Genomic DNA, 16,504 nt, shown 5'->3' on the forward strand with positions numbered 1-16,504 from the left:
TTTTTGCTGTGAAAATTAATTGTATAGGTATTTACTTGAGTAATAATATGATTTTTATTTATGAATAGCATTTATTAATAGAATGTTAGTTCATTTTTGAGCTTTAATTCTTCCTCATTTGTATAGGTATAATCTGGAAAATCAATTAATTTTTATGTACTGTTTGTTATAAGTCTTATAAGGTTATTTTATCAAGGTTTTGACTCATTGTATTCAATGCAAATTCAATACATTCTAAAGAAACGGTATGGAGGCCTTTAGAACTGCATATTATGTTCCTAGATGAGCCTGCGTATAATAGGTGAAAGATGTGTGACACATTGACATTGCTGCGGATGTAATCCTAGGAAATTAAACGACACATTTCGGTGAACCTGAAGTGATGGCACTAGCAAATACACAAAATCTGTACATTAATCGATCTATCGGAATTTCGTCTTATTGCACTTCGTGGCTGACGTATGCATCATGCATGCATGCATGCATATCACTATGTAATACGTATTAATGATTTTGCGTTCAGCTTTTCGAAAATGGTTCGATCTATATTGGTTGAAGTCATAAAGCATGATGATCGTTTTCTTTAGACTGGTTGACGATAAATTTTCGTAGGTACCACAGTAGTACAGTACAATGTACATTATATTGACGGCGGACTACCCGCAGTATACGCTGGTAACTGACACTGGTTACTGGTACTTCTTGGCAATTTTGATCTGGTTTCAGTGGCAACTTCAGGAATGCGCCTGACTAGGGTGAACTTCTATACTAACTGTACGTCAGTGACCGCCGTGTAAGCTCGATCTAAGAAATCGCTGTCCATTTTAGTATACGGCACGGTGATGATTGTCTTATCTTCCGTCAATCTGTCAATTAGTAAAACTGTCTTTTGTGCCGTTTGTCTTCTCTTGGCTTCTTATAATTCATTTATAAATAGATCACATTTGTACCACGTGTATTGGACATACAGGGGTATTATATGCTTGAGTGGGCATCGGTATAATTAGGTATGGTGTGAAAAATGAAACTGAAGGACGAAAAAATCTTGTGCTTTAGACGCTTAAATGTTTATGTAGACGTGATAATATTATTAATATTATGTATTTTTTATTAAGGGGTTATGTGTATGCAATTTTGTATAGCGTGTGTAGTTTAATTGTGTGCTTTACGCCGCTGTGTGGTTTGCGTCCGATGAAAATGATTACCTACTGTTAATAGGGACGTGATGTATTATGTTTTCTGAAACTGCAGTGCACATTTACATATAGCATGTGACAACTACTACCTACTGTTGTTTTGGGTGCCATCTGTTCGTGTATTACGATTTGGTAATTTTTGTGCTAAAAAAGAAGAAGCTAATAAAAAGGTACTTGAATCAAAATAATGTACTGTATTCTTCTTCATATTTTCGATTTGTTACTACTTATTAATTTTTAAGGCTTATAGGAGAAATACTTGTTATTAAATAATGTCAACATTCTGTGACACGTTCGAATCGTTTTCAAAATACTAATTATATTTTATAAGATCTTAACGCGTTTGAACATAATTTAATAATTTAATTTCTTATTTGTTAAATAGGTAGGTTTATTTTATATTTTTAAAAATAACTCGTTTGATTTAAATTAAACTTAGTTTGAATTTACCCTCAGAGTTTTTAACATTCGACGAATTTAATGATTTCTATTCGATGGATTATATTTTATGTTTTTTAAAATCGCGCGTCATTGACGATTTTTAGTTACATTATATTTTGAAAATTGTTGTGTGTTGACCTTTATTATTAACATTCTACTGCTTCTAGATCTTATATTAAAATCCTGTTAAAACTACCTTGTGATGAAACCTATTGGCTATTTTGCAATACATTTTTATTCTACTGGTACCAGGTAAAATATATTATGTCAGAAAAAAATGACTGAAAAATAATATAATAGAAAGGTTAAAAATTACATAATGTACATGTTACTTTTTTTTTATTAAATTAGAAAAGGGATGGTTGATCTTTGTATTACTTAAACATATAAGTCAATGTTCTCGAATGGTTAGCAGATCGATTCAGGCCCGTCAAGCTTTTTTATCGGGATTCAAAAATCTTAGCTAGGTATATATATATATGTTCAATTTATTATTTCGAAGAAATCAGTAGGATCAGTAATAACAAAATTATCAAATGATTTTTCTCTCATTCAATCTATATTCCTAACACTACTCGTATTTTGTTGAAATGTATCTCAGTCTGTTCTTATATTTATTATAGAGAATGATAAATAATTAATGATTTAATATTGTTATTTGTGAGGTACAACCCTGTATAAATGATTCTACTGATAATATACTCAAAAATTTAAATTAGGAATTGTTATTACAATCTTTCAATTATTATATTTGATTTAAGATTGAAATTTCCATCGATGTATATTTATATTGTTATTTATTGCATATACTTTATTAAATTTATCAAGTGATGTTATTTACGATTTTATTGTTCGAATTGTCTGTCTTTTACTCTTTGGATCCGATTAGTTCCCAGTAGTATGAAAAGTACACTTTTTTACTGTTTTTTTTATCGATTCAGTATAGGTTTAAGGAATTTTGAATAATTTCCAATTTAATCTTTTATAATTCTTTTTAAAATGATCTGATGATCAATTCTCGTTGTGTAATCAATATACTCAATGGTATGCATAACATTTTTATTTTTTATATTTCTTATTACCTTTAGCCTGAAAAACGGCTATGTTGCAAATAATTTCCATTTTTCATGTGAAATATTAATATTTGTATAAACAATTTTATATTCATTAATTTTTTTTCTATTTCGCTTTATTCTGATATTTATTTTTCTTATAATTAATTTTTTTAATTCTACGCTTTTTTGTTCGATTTGTCGAATTCTTGCGTTTAAAAATTATCTGTTTTCAATATATTTGTGCCAAGTATTACATTTTTCGCCAATAAGCACTTTCAATGCTCACATAAATACGTCAGCCATCACACTTGCTGTTGCCAGGATAGAAGTAAATATTTTGTCGTAGAGTTTTTGCCAGGGGCAAGTACAGGAAAAGTGTTGAGCAATTTTCTCTCCGACAAAAATAGTAAAATGTTATAACTTCATGAACCATATATTATTAAATTGGCGTCTCACCGGTGTCCTGGTTTGTTTTCACATTATGAGTTTCCACATTCGTTGATAATATTAAATTAATAATTTTTGTTAACTATACAATGTACGTATATCGGATATAATGGATAATTCAAAAATATTTGTTAGAGAAATTATAATTTCTGCATGGTTGTAAAATTACAATTCTGATCGCAATTTTAAAATTGTAATATTTTCAATAATATTTACGCCAAATTTCTAAAACACAAATCTTTTATTAATTGACTAAAGAGGATAATGGTGTGTTAAATGTTTATAGTCAGTAGCTATTTATACCCTTTTAAAAATATTTGTAGGTGCAATATTCTAGTCGGTGTCAATTTAAATGTTTATAGTTCAAACGACTTTATAAAGGCTAACCCTTTTAATAATATGTTCGTGTTTCTGTTATTGATATTGATATTAATATCAGCCATATATTTTGTTTTGCGTGTAGTTGGAAATCGAACATTTATTTAAATCCTAATAGAATGTACTGAATTTGTAATAATATCCTTGGACATTAAATAATTCATTTTAGTGTGCATAATGAATGTTAACATAATTTAAGTGTTTGTAGGTGGTATTATGCACCAATATTGTTTGGTAATATTTGAATGTATGAAATCGAGATGTAGCTCATGTGTACATATTAGTATTTAAATAACGGGAAAACACTTATTTGTATCAAAATAAACATTTGATTTCTAAAATATATATTATAAAGAAACTTAGTTTAATTGTTTTTTCTATACTTTGTTTTATCTACACTTTGTGTTAGATTTTTTTATCAGTGATATTTTGCACTTATTTTGAATAAAATCAGTTTTTTTTTTTTGAGATAAAGTTTAATTTACTAGGTATCTTATTGTGAGTGTTTTATAACGACATTAGCCTTTGCGCAAGTGTTTGTCGTTCACACGAGTTGGGGTTGCCCTAAATTGCTGGTAGTAAAGGAATGAAGATAGTACGAGCAAAAAGTGATGGATATTGATCTCAATTCTCTTGGAATGGATAAAATTACAGGTCAAAGATGCTTTTTTTTTGCTAAACATAAGAAATCACTAATGAACTCTTTAAGTACATATACTTATAAACTGTTCTGATTTTGTAGTTTGAAATACACTTTATATTATTTTGAAATACGAACGGTTTCCTTAACATTTATTTAACCGGAAACCCAATTTTTAAACAAAAAACCTAATTTTGATTTTTAATGTTTAAATATTACAATATTATAAATGGTATTTTGCCTAGGTAATTTTTTATTAATAGCTATATTTTATTTTTTTTTTTTAATTTTTTCGTGTCCTAAGAACACGTACGTTTTTAATTGTTATGTTGGGCACATTATTTTCATAATTTAGTTAAATAACAACGAGAAATAACGAGAAAGTGGAACAATGAATTGTGTTTAAAATTTAAATAATTTATGCCAAGTACCAGATATCTGTTGAATTATTATTATGAATTTATGCGAGTTATACGTATTATGCTCGTATTTCAAAGGAATTATATTTTTTGATGCAAATAACGTATATTTAAATAGTATTAACAGAGTTTCTTTTTATGCATCATACAAGATACGATCGTAATTATATTGTGGTATACACGTGTTAAAAGAGTTATGATTTTTGTATGGAAATGTTGAGTGTTAATTTGTATCCACATGTTTTTAACATTCATAATCAATAATCATATTGTGTATTTTCTGTCTTTTATTTATTTATTATCTGGTCTTAAGCGGGACTTACGTACTTAACTTTGATATCACGGGGGAAAAAAATATTTTATGAATTCTAATTCTTAAGAGACATTGGTCATTAAGTCATTACTATTGCTGAAGTCGGCTATATATTAACCTCGCTACTTGTTTAAATTCGCTAATTCCATTATTTTGACTAAATTAATTTATATTGTAAAACTTCAGTAAATCGCGTGTTTGTTAAGTAATTTTATGCACAGCTCGAATTTCAATTAAAAAACAATGCAGTCGTTATTATTTTTTACGAAACTGTTAATGAGTATATAAACACGACGACAAATCAAACCACGTGCCCGCTAAAAGTTTTCCTGCTTTAATCGGTGTGACATTAAATCGTATAGTGGTTTACGGGAAATCTTAAATAAATCACGAGCCTAACGAGGGGAGAGTAGTATTACGCGACTCACCAGTTGTCCCCGCGCTCAGGGAATTATTGCATTTTGCGGTTTTCGAAAACTAGGTATATTACGTAATTGAATTTTCCGAGCGTTCGGAGCAGTATTCCACCTCCCTTACACTTCACCACCAAACCCGGTAGCGCGCGCGTGTTTCGCAATTCCTACTACTCCGTCGCCGCGTATTAATCTCTGTTGACGACGGTGTCGTCGGCGTGTAATGATATAGCCACTATATAGAGTAGTGGTGGTGGTGTTGTATATAGATAGCCGCTTGTGGTGATGCAGTACTTAGCGTGGGTGGTTGGGTGGCGGGTTGGCTGACGGACGGACAAGCGAACGTACTTTTCGGTGCCAATTAGAAGACGGATTCGCCGTTACTGCGTGCGCGTACATACGTAAACACATTTGTTCCGCACCGACGACACGACGGCCGATCGCGTCATGCCGCCAGCCACGGTATCGTAAACTTGCTATTGTTACACAACGGCGGCGTCGACGAGTACGTTGACACGTGTACGCGCGCGCCCGTTCCTTAGACCAAGCGCAATTTTCTCCTCCAGGGGTTTGGTGGACGAGTATGAGGATAAGGTGATGGATGAGGAGGACAACGACAGCCAGGCGTCGGGGTTTCGTCATAAATATAACCATTATAACAACGCCACTGTGTACACAGCTATATTATCTTCTGTGTACTTTCTGGTGGAGTTGGCCGTGTCATCATCAGGTGTTTTGTACGCGCGCGCCGCGCGCGAGTATAGTAAAGTATTGGGTCGTCGGAATTGTCGTCGGCGTGTAGTGTTCTCTGCTCTATTTCTCTCTGTCTCCCTCACTCTTGGTGGTGTGGCCGATGTTAATATGTGGAATTCGGCGGCGTGCATGCGATGGGGTTATTAATAGAGAGAGTATAACCGCTGCCGGGCGCACCGGTGTTGTTGGCACGCGTAGACAGGGTGCGAACGGCGCCGCACACCTTGACTGGCCTGTTGTCGGCCGGCCAGATTTTTCCCTCGTACACACCTTTCTGCATCGTTTAAAAAAGCGCTACTAATAATAAAACGCCGACGGAGAAAAAGTGCGTGGAAGTAGAGTTGGTGTTTCTGTGTGTGTGTGTGTTGTAGTGAAGAAGAGCGAACAAAAACCGTGTGCGATAGGTGGAAAAAAAAATCAACAAATCTTCGGGATCGGACGCCGTCGGCCGACGTCGATCAATCAGTGTCGACCCAAATACCAATAAAATCGAGGGTGGATATAGGTTGGAGTTGTGTGTGTGTGTGTGTGTGAGTGGGTGATCGTGTGAGCTTGAATGGGCGAGTGTATTTTTTTATTAGTTTTAAAACCCTACAATATATAGTTTTAGTTAAATGTACGATAGATAATAGATACCATTAGGTACATCTTTCATATATCCTCTTAATTCAATTATATTTTATATATTTATTACACAAAATCAAAATGTAGGATAAATAAAATTTTATTGGTACGATATGTTGTTATATAATATATATATATATATATATATATGTTTAATATAGCACATAAATGGATGTCGTGAAAAAGTGAATTGTTTCTAGTATTATTCGCAGGTACTTAAGGATTACATTATTCAAAACTTTGGGCAATTACTATAACTATTTTAAAGTCTTATCCTTAAGTGCAATGCCATTATGTATACGCATATATTAGACGAAGTAGACAAATTTAATCGTTTAGACATTTAATTTAAGAATAAGTCTGCTATACCTAATTTGAAATAAATAGACTTAAAAAATTACTTTCATTTTTTTATTTATCTACTCAGATGTTCATAGATTCTTAACTACTGGCTGGCCCGTATATTAAAATAAATCGTAATAGTGCACAATTGAGTCCTAGATTGCATTGTGAGTTAATACCATCATTAGAGTTTCATTACAAACCGTTATTATTGTTGACGAAACCAAGATTTATTTAAGTTTTCTTATAAATAAAATCGATAGTACCTATACCATTGTAAGATAAAAAAGTAATCACCAAAATTCCTAAATAACAAATTGCCTATCACTAGCTACCGGTGAGCCAAGATAGAGATCAATCCAGTAGTATATAATTCTACTCGTATACACTGCCGGTGAAATAGTCGTATTTGATTTCCAATAGCTCTAACTTATTTCTCCATATTATATTGTGTTACTATATTGGTAAAGTGTAATTCAAGATTTGAGATTTTAAATTGATACTGGTGCTATCCTAATTTGGTTAGGTTTGAAGATAACCGTACTCAATGATGCAGGTAATTAGTTATATTAACTAACGGAATTGTTTAATAACTTCTTTACCAGTAATATTATGACTATTATATAACGATTTGTTCCATCAAAAAAAAAAAAAAACAAACAACATTGGTATTGTATAACTCTAGTATTTCTTGAGTATGAATTGAATAAAAACGTCGTTGGTAAATTTCGTTACATTCGATATTATATCATAATTAATGCGATCGAAATAATACCAGTTACCAGGAAATATTGAGCTCGATTAGTAATTTTTAATTAATATAGTATATATTGACATCTCGATTGACACTTTTTACGAAAAGCTTTGGAATTTTTATTTGTTTTTTTTCACACTACTTATTCTATTTTTTCAATAAATTATAATAATAGAAATTTTTTGTTCAATTTACCAAGTTCGAATTGGTTCTAAATAATTGTAGTACTAGGAAATGTAAATATATTGATAATATAGAAAGTGTAGTTCATCCGAAATTTGCAAAATATAAACAACACATTACAGCTATAACGAATATGCTGTAAAATAGTAGAGCTGCCAGTAGCAAAGGAATATTTTAAAATGCATTACCTACATTACCTGTGGTAAAATAAATGTCAGTTCCAAGTATTTGAATAGTAGACATTTTGTTTTTTTTATTGTTCTATTATATTAAACTTGTATTTGTGATTTATGTGTTTTGTTTATTCCAAACCAACTATAATATAAAACTTGTATATAGATAACCTTTTCATAATATAATTTAAACTTTTTACCGATCATTGTTTTGAAAACTAAATAATTCGAATCATTCATACTAAGTATATGTAGTTATTTGTGTGTCATAATATTTTTTATTTTATAATATTACCTATTTAAAGTCAATACTTTTATTATATTTAAATGGTTTATAATACATTGTATTCATAGTTATTAGTTGGAGAATGCAAATGTGAAATTTCTGTTTTATAAACCACGATTATATAAAAATTTTGCGGTTTGGCTATTTCCCAATGAGTTGTCATCATTTATGATTTGGACCATTTCACTTTTCATAAGATAATAAAACCTCTCATTTCTTTCTACTTAGATTACATTTTATGAACTCAATTTGTCTTTTTTCAAATAATTTCCTGCGGATCACGTTCCGTTTAATAATTCGTTCTCACCATACATTAATCATTAGTCATGCCCCGCGAGGGTGGTTCTGCATGACGGTTTCCGCTCAGGTGTCTATTTATGTCCTTGGCGAATCGCTTTCAAGTGTGTCAATATAAATGACTGCCTTGTGATTTATAATCTTTATATTTTTGTATATTTCAGCACTAGGGTTCAATACATTTATCGTGAACGACTTTCGGAAATTTAAAACCATATATTACTTTGTCTCTTCAATTTATTGCATAGGTAATATTAATAACTAAATAATGACATACCTAAGTAAATGATGCTTAATTAAATATTTTAAACATGAATGTTGGTTTACAAATATCATAGCTAGACTTATGCTTACGTAATTCAAATATTATTTATTTATTTATTATATTTTTCGATAAAAGTTTATAATAATTTTAGTGTTTATAACCCATCTTCCTGTATGTACATACACGAAAAGGGTCTAAACTGAACGATATACAACTAATTAATAATGGCGGGGGTTTGAATGTTGTCTCGTTCAGACTCCGGTAGTTTGTCAAAAACTCGGCTTCCCCCTCATTCATCTCTTTCTTTGAATCATGTGTATCGCTTGTAATTACAATGCTTGTTCATATAAAAATCGTTTAAGCTAACGGAAAATACTGGATTTGACATGTATTGTTGCTGCAATTAGACACGATGACTGATTTATGTCGTAATGTTTAAGTTTAATTTAGTTAAATTAAATTTAGTTATGTTCCTTTTTCTAAATGCACTTATATTTTTGCAACCAAAAACCGAGTATAATAATCTAAATGCTGCTGTAAATTGATAGTTCAAAACATTTAAAACGGTTACGTGACACATGATATTGTAAGGTAATTTATTGCCATTGTTTTCTTTCATTAACCTGTTATTTTTTTAGTGTCCCTTTTAGGTGTTAGCAGAAAATTTCATAACATTTCCTGAAACATTGCATGATAGGCATATAATGTGTAAAATGTGTCTGAATCGTGTTTGCGTGTTAAAATTAGTAATATAACAGTTTTAAAAGTATGGTATCTCATATAATTTTTCTATTTAGTGTAGAACTTTTGTGTTAAATGTAATTAAAATTGTCTGTTTTTCACGGTTCAGACTTGAACGCAAACGAGTTGAGTAGTTTTTTTAGTGAAACGTCAAACTGTGTAGTATTTGAGAACGTTATTTTCGAGCATTTAGTATTCACTTGCCAAAAAATGTACTCATAGTTACGTTAAAGAAAAAATGTATATTATTTACAAGTCTATGTATATATTATTATAATAGTTATACATGTAAAACAACGAAATCACCCTTAACGTCTTTTGGCTTGTAAAGTCGTTGCGAGACCATCGTGACACGTTTGTTGTGTTAAAAACGTCAGTTGTGTAGAAGCCATAGGTCTTTTTTACGAGGATCCGAGTGACCCACTAGAGGATTGAAAATTTTCTTTGACCCGTTATGTTTATTGGCCGCTGGCGACCACCGACCGGTTTTATACTACGGCGGCGGTGGCGGCGACCGGGTCGTTAGTAAGAAAACTGCAAAACGCTTGATTTTTTTTTCTCTTGTTTTATTTGCAAATCATCGTCTTGGGGATATCACGCACAAACTGATAATATCATCGCCCCCAAACAATGTGTCCCCCGAGGTTTATCGTCAACTGCAACCATGTGTGTATATACCAAAAACGGGGTATGGGTTTTGGGAGATCCACTCCAAATATTTTTTTAAGTTTAAATAACGAAAATGAATCAAATATATACCTCTACCAGTAATCGAAAAATAGTGGTTTATTTTTTGTTTTCACAATACAATTTATTTTTGTGCTCATTCTCTTATGGTATGTACATCTCGCCCTTATCCTCACTCTTAATAAGACATGTTTAAAACTCCTCGGTGTGCCTGGTATATCTATTCTATTATTTTTTTTGGTCATCATTTATACGCAAAAAAAATATTAAAAATAAATAATCGTTGTTCACGGGTTTCGTTGTTACTTTGTGCGTGTGTGAGAGGCACGCGCGTCAACGACCCGCGGCGGCCGTGGAGAAGAACATCGCCGCCGTTCGACCATATTATATATTGTGGAGGTTGTCGACCCGTACGCGATGTTTTAGTCAAGCAACCGTGACGCGGCGATCTTTCGGGTGTAATTGCAGCGTTTTCGGACTGTACAGTCGTCGTCGTGGTAGGAGTGTGGAGGAAGGGGCTAAGTTTGAGTGGTAACCGCAACGGTATCGACATTGTATGATCTGTTATATTGAGATGTATAATTGCAAACAGAGTTGTATATTATATTGTACGATAGTACTTGAAACCAGTTTTATTATATAATATCGGAAACAATGGGATTTTGGGTAGTAGTTTTATTGATGTTGTTAAATGCTTGTTTTCTATCGGTAGGTACATTATGTTAAATATGACGTATGTACATTATATACATATAAATGTGTATTATGTTAAGAGTGTTATGTTTTTGTTTTAAAATGTAAAAAAGACGAGAGGCACCTGTCTAGCCGTTGTTGGTACGAAAGATCTATATGTCACTTCAAATTGTACCGCTCCCGCGTCCCGCCATTGCCAGAGCACGCATAGTGAGCGTGAGAAATTGCTGGGTTCGATTGCAAACACGCCTGGTGAAAACTAGCGGTTACCATGTTTCGATCGGATCCGCCGATTTTCCTAATCTTGGTGTTTTACGCTTTCAAAATTATTGTTTTTTTTTCTTCCACTAAAATCGGCAAAAATAATTTCCTTTGGTTTAAAATGGATACTATTTTCTTTGTTCTTTTTTTCAATCCTAGGAAATGCCACCTACTTAGTAAACAATAAACATGTTCAGAAGAACATTAAATATATATTATTGTATTTTGTGTACTTACCTTTTTATCTATAAACGGTATTATATTGATATGTTATAAACGTAATGGTACCTTATAGGATGGATTTTTATTTTGGGTTTTTTTTTCGAATTTTTGTTAGTTGCTGCAAGCATTATGCATGTTGTTATAAATTTACATTCTACCTATAAAAAAAAAAATATTCGCGTCAACTGTCAATGTTGGTGAAGTGTTGAAAGACTTAGTGTATAATAATTATACTATATAGACAGGTATATGGAAAATATTTATATTATGTATTGATGTTAATATGCCTATTGCCTATACACATATGCCATTTCTGTGTGAATGTGATATTTTTAAGTTAAATATATTTAATCATGTTTAAAATTATGTCAAAAAAAAAATTGATTCTGCCTTCTATATCTATCATCACTAATTTAAATTTATTTTCAATCAAACATTAAAATACTTTCTTATTGGTTGTTTATCAGGTGGGAAATTATTTAATAATACTTATTCTGTACTATTAGCTTATGGTTTTATATTGTAGTAAGTTTCGAGTAATCAAATTCAGTGGTGTACCTCTTACTAATAAGAACATTTTTAAATCAACTTTTTGTAAATGTTTGTTTAAAATTACACATCTCCGAGAAATAAAGTTGATAACATACAAAACTTACACCAATTCCTTTTCGATGCACAGTACATCCGATATATTTAACATGGTGTATCATTGCATACTAGTTTAATTTTTAAATTAATTATTTAAATTACTAATTCCTATCAAAATAATATGATTATATATAATAGTCAACTGTTAATTTATGAAATATGTTTGCATAGTTATTTAATTTAATGTATGTAGTATAATATATACTCCAGAACTCTATTGTATATAGGTACATTTATTAACGAAAATAATACAAATGTTTTTTTAAAGTAAATTACTTGATTGCGTTAATATGATATACAATATACAATGTACATAATACATGTATGGTACATGTACAAATTTAATTCAGTTTGCATGGTTAAAACCATATTGTTTACTCTGATTTCATAGATTTTATGTAATAACAACTGTGTCCGTTAACGGACATTATTTGTATTTTACTGTGTTATAAATGTAGTAGGTACACAGTTAATGCAGTTGTTATAATATGTAATACATATTATGTATTGAGTAATACACTTGTGACAATATTATTTTCATAGGTTTTACGATACACAATTTTAGCTAGAAAATGAAATCTTCTGGGTTTGCGCTGGATACAAATATTCATAATTAAAAATCGAAGCCAAAAAAACAACACGGACCCACAGCACGCGTGTTTTTCTTCTTCTAAGAATCCTGACAAGTTTATTTTATAATTATATTATACATCACAAGCGACTTTCCTGCTACACGGCATTGAGTGTTTTAACGTCATATTCGATTTCATTTGGTTAATGTCATTACGGCGACTACATTATAATATAGCAGTGCATATACTCGTATTATTGTATTGCGACGAGTCTGTATCAATTTTCTAACGACCTGTTATTTCACGTTTACTGAACCGGGGATCTTAATTTTTTATATCGCGACGCAAAAAGTGTCCCAATCCGATGCCCGGCTTTCACGTGCTCGCTTTTCATCATTCAGTTACCCACTATATTTATTATAATTTATAACAATATAAATTATATTATTGTGTGCACTTTATTGCTAGACGATTATGCGGACTATGTATATAATATGCGTTGTACCTACATAACATAAGTGCCTCCGTTGCCGCCGCAGCCGTGCTGTGTAATCCTTATGTATATGCGAGAATTCCCGTTACGTGTTAGTCGTGCGAACGTGTTCCAAGCCTGGCGTGCGTGTTCTTCGCGGCCGTGACGATTTTTGCATTGTTTGCTTATCGTAGTAATAATAAAAATAATAATAATAAAAAAAAAACCACGCGACAAAAGATCCCTTTTATTCCGTTTATTTTTTCCGTCGAAAATGAAATAGTGATAGGTTGTGTCAAAGACGTCCTGCGCCTGGCGTAGTGGAAAATGTTAATATACGCAGAATATGATGGCATACCTACATTTCTGTGACGTATATTGTAAATTGCATGTGTACATATGTAGGTACTCATATTCGTGTATACATAATAGGGAGTTTGCGGGTGACGGGTTGGTGGTTTGTTTATTTATTTCCCTTTGATCTGTAGGCAGGCTGTACCGCAGAATACTTACATGAAAGGGTTGTATATGTTTTTAGACTAGATCCGGTTTAAGGTCTCGCGGACACTTCATTATATTTGTCGCAGTTCTGTATAATATACGACATATTTCTTCTTATTTATGTAGTTACAGCTAAACGAGTGGATTGTAGTGTGTGGGTGTGTGGATCACTTTGGTTATGCGTTAGGAATTTGACGGAAGGGGAGAAATTCTCCCGATTAAAACGGATTGTCAAATTACCAACCAACTTTAAAATAGAGATAATTTTTTATGCATAGAAGACATAATTATTTTACTCTGGATTATTGACCTAGAAGAAAATCACTGTTTTAGTTGTATTATCCTAGCAATTAATTAAGTTTTTTTGTCGTCTTTTCCATAGTACCTATAATATATTATATTAATAATGGTTTTTGTATATTATGTATATTTGCTATATTTGCTCGTTAAAAATTGTATTCAATACAGCTAGTTAGCGTGTGTATAATGAGTAATAACTAATAATGAGCTATGATTCAGAACTCCTAATCTGATACTGATTGTATGCATTTTACCATAACATATTTGTGCCTTTTAATCAGCGAATAATTTATCCGTATACCCATTGTTTTCTAGTGCACGCGTAAACGTCTCATTGTGACTATAGGGTTTGAAAAGATAGATAAATATTCGCTTTGATAAATAGTAATTTGAAAAATACAGTGATGTAAAAGATTCGTGAAACCGACTACGAGCATATTATGATTAACATTTCCCGTGAAAGCATGAATCCTGTTTTTTTGTTTACGAAGAGTTACAATAACGATAATACAAAATATTTTTTTGACGTCCGTACTATCTAAACTCTGCTTGCATCCCTCTGCGGCTTGTCCGTAGTTTCGTTACCCTTAAAACACATTATACATAACTAAAAAAAAAAAACTAAAAAATTTAAATTATTACTACCGGTCATTAATTTTTGTTTTAAAACCATCACGGAAAACCACGCAGTGTTGGACTATCCTCGTCATCCACGTGACTTGACCCCGCTATAATTCACCGACATTAATGTACTTCGCGTACGTGTGTGTGACGCACGCCCTCCGCCGCAATGTTGTGTACTGCCCTTCCCGGTTCGGCTTTTTCCGCCGTCCGTCTCATCGCTATAAATTTCGTTCGCTCGACCTCGCGACGCGACGATTTTTCTTCTGCGTTGAAAATTCCACTGCGGCTTTTTTTGTGTGTACTGGTGAACCGTCGAAAAGGTGCACAACGGTGACGGTACACCGAGGTGACAGTGTCTGCTGTGCCGTGTGCGGTGCTGGCCTCTGATTTCTATACGGGACCTATCTATTTCGAGTGGATATCATATATTGTGTATATGCGTATTGTAGAATATCACGTTGTTCGTGACCGCTGACTTTATAGTTGTAGTAGTTGTAGGTATATTGGATGGCTACGATGAGAGAAAAACGTTCAAAAAGCATAGGCAATTCGTGCGCGCGGCGGTACACAGCAACCGGCCGTGCACAATATTCACGTCAAACGCAGAAGCCGCTGGTTGTCTAAATATTTACATTGCCATAAGCTTCGCGTGATAGAATATTTAAAGACATTTACGCCGGATATGAGTATAGACATCGGATATGTGTACGTATGCTGATGTTTGTTGTCTGCACGTTGCGTATAGTGTTTGGAATTTTTTCCAGATTTTATTTTGCACGGGTAGGTAAACGATTATCGCTGTATGCCTGAAATCCGTCTCGATTTATCTTTGCTCGAATTATCCGTCGACAGCGGCTCACGTCCGGGCGGGAATAACACCTCCGCTGCATGCGACGCGTGAACGTATACTTATATCGATGCCCGCTTTTTGTTTGTTTGATTGTGTATGTGCTTTGTTCTTTTATTGGGAAGTGTGTCTGTGATGTGATTATTATGTCGTTGGTAGCGGTTGGGGGAGGGGTGAGTTAGAGTTGGAGGTGAAATACATTTTACGTTGTTCCGGGACATAACGCTCGGAGTGCTTTTCGCACGGATGACTGGTAAACGATATTTTCTTTGAACCGTTGACCTCAAGTACTCCGTATGAAAAAAAAAATATAAAGAAAAATCTATTAATTAATATCTCATTTTGTAATGTGAGTTCGTGCACTACATTTAATAATATAGACTCGTGTCAGTTTTCAGTGGTAAATTTATCTAAAGAAACTAAAAGTATATTAACCGTTTACGATGTTGAAATATTATGTTATATTCGTATGCATCTAAGTAAACCCGTTTGGATTTCCTCAACGAATAAAGTTCAATAAATAAGTTCCCTGGACAAAGTGTTAACTTTTCAGCCATTGAGCATGAGTTGGTGGACATTTTGGTAATATCTATACATTTATTCCAGATATAATACTAGACTATTTTTGATTTTTCAATTTATATGGCGAAGAGTAGTATTTTTCCTCTTCACAAAATATTTTTAGCACATTGTTAATAAGATTTTATTTTATTTGGCGTAAACAATGTAACTCGAAGTACGATAATTTTTATTTTATAAAAATTTGTCATCTCCTATTTCATATAATTTTCATGAGGTTCACTGGTTGTTGATTCACTTGCATAAGACGTCCGAGGATTAAAAATAAATACGTTTGTATACACGGGAAGTATACAAAATTATTTGCATAGAAATTTAACTTATTTATGTTATAGAACTATAACTGCCGGAACTGGTATATTATATTATATTAATTAT

At 32.4% G+C, this 16,504-nt stretch overlaps 1 protein-coding gene across 12 annotated transcripts in view; it reads left to right on the top strand.

The window, feature by feature from the left end:
- The window catches only part of LOC111033991 (maternal protein pumilio), a 100,660-nt gene that overhangs the window by 27,484 nt on the left and 56,672 nt on the right, over window positions 1-16,504 (top strand). The gene's annotated exons all lie outside the window — the stretch shown is intronic.

The sequence above is a fragment of the Myzus persicae genome, unplaced genomic scaffold, assembly GCF_001856785.1.
Source record: "Myzus persicae strain clone G006 unplaced genomic scaffold, MPER_G0061.0, whole genome shotgun sequence".
Classification (NCBI taxonomy): domain Eukaryota; kingdom Metazoa; phylum Arthropoda; class Insecta; order Hemiptera; family Aphididae; genus Myzus; species Myzus persicae.